At 40.6% G+C, this 1,790-nt stretch overlaps 1 protein-coding gene across 2 annotated transcripts in view; it reads left to right on the top strand.

Moving 5' to 3' along the window:
* Positions 1-1,790, top strand: part of stum (stum, mechanosensory transduction mediator homolog) — a 33,666-nt gene that overhangs the window by 27,234 nt on the left and 4,642 nt on the right. The window lies entirely within an intron of this gene.

Raw genomic sequence — 1,790 nt, 5'->3', positions numbered from 1 at the left:
GTTTCTTAATTTCTGCATCATCAGTGGCTTTTTTTTTTTTGTGGCAGCCATCTTTTTTTAGCCACTTCAGTAGAAAACAAAACTGAATGTTAGTTTCTTAATTTCTGCATCATCAGTGGCTTTTTTTTTTTTGTGGCAGCCATCTTTTTTTAGCCACTTCAGTAGAAAACAAAACTGAATGTTAGTTTCTTAATTTCTGCATCATCAGTGGCTTTTTTTTTTTTGTGGCAGCCATCTTTTTTTAGCCACTTCAGTAGAAAACAAAACTGAATGTTAGTTTCTTAATTTCTGCATCATCAGTGGCTTTTTTTTTTTTGTGGCAGCCATCTTTTTTTAGCCACTTCAGTAGAAAACAAAACTGAATGTTAGTTTCTTAATTTCTGCATCATCAGTGGCTTTTTTTTTTTTGTGGCGGCCATCTTGCATTGGGTTGATTCTAAAAGTTACCATCAGTGAAAACAGTCTGCGACAGTCATTTAAATTTGTGAAGGAATTTCATGTCATTTGTATTAAAAGTGACAAAACGAATATAAAATTGCAAATCTAATAATGGTCTCACCCACRTAGCAGACAGGTGAGGGCCARGATCTGGCAGGGATGTTATTGATTTTAAGATGGYATGCCACAGCTGGTCCAGTTGTGATTTGATTTATGTGGCCAAACTCTGTCACTACCAAAAATGGTCTGGTTGGTTTGGTTTAACCTGTTATGGCCCATTCATGACCCACCTCTGTCAAACCACACCTGGGCCACTGCAGGCCAGGGCCGTCATTTTTTGTGGTATTTGGGCCGAGTGTTAGTGCACTGTGTGGGCCAGAAAAACTTCGATATGTGGGGCAGCCCTTTCTCATTCATGTGTTAAATATCCGACTGAAATCGTCGATTCGTCGACCAATCAGGACTCAACAGTCAACTTTTTGTCACTGATAGTATTTTAGTGATTTTATCTTGAAATGAAAAATCCACAGCCAAAAGCTTGTCGCATCATTAGTTTAGTTACCAAACAGGACCAGGGTTCTGGTGTCGTCGTCCATATCTGCACATAAATTCAGATATCGGGTCGTCTTAGAACCTAAACACCTAAAAAAAAGTGGTAAAAATGTCTCTGTCTCTGGTACGAACAGAGTTGAGGATAATTTCACCACCTTCTCTGTCAGAGAGTGATGAATTCTTCTGTGAGAATGATTCATGAACAAGTGCTCACACACACACACACACACACACACACACACACACAATAGGAGTCGCTGCTCCTTCGGCGTATCAAGGCAGCCTTTGAATTAACACAGAACTGCCTCCTTTGTGAGTCTGTCTTACAGACTCTGCGTGTGCGAGGTATAGTTGCTGCCAGCGTGCAGTCAAAGTGTGTGTTCGCTCCTGCAAAACTGCGTGTGTTTGCCATTGAAATAGGATGATTAGTGTGTGTGGAGGGGGTGAGCAGCCCCCCCCCCCCACACACACACACACACACACCCACACCCCAGTGTGTTTTTTGTTCCTCTCCGGTTGTTCGTCGTCTTCAACTGTTGCTGTTTCACATCCTCGTTACCTGCAGCCAGCTTTAAAAATGACTTTGTTGTTCTCAAGTTAAAGTCAGACGAGCTTTTTGGGTTAGAAGAGTTGGGAAAAAAAGCAGCTTTCAAAGTTTCAAAGCTTCTTTTCTTCTCTGAAAACAGCTTTTTGTCATTTCCTTTCCTCCACAATGTTTATTTTTTTATAATTCTTCAAGGGTGTTTCTGTTCTTTCACTCTTTCTGCATCTAATGATTTAGGTATCATTTTCCTGCTACT

This window comes from Austrofundulus limnaeus, unplaced genomic scaffold (genome assembly GCF_001266775.1).
Source record: "Austrofundulus limnaeus strain Quisiro unplaced genomic scaffold, Austrofundulus_limnaeus-1.0 Scaffold86, whole genome shotgun sequence".
NCBI lineage: Eukaryota > Metazoa > Chordata > Actinopteri > Cyprinodontiformes > Rivulidae > Austrofundulus > Austrofundulus limnaeus.
The sequence above is the reverse complement of the archived record's forward strand: the minus strand, read 5'-3'. Positions and strand labels throughout refer to the sequence as shown.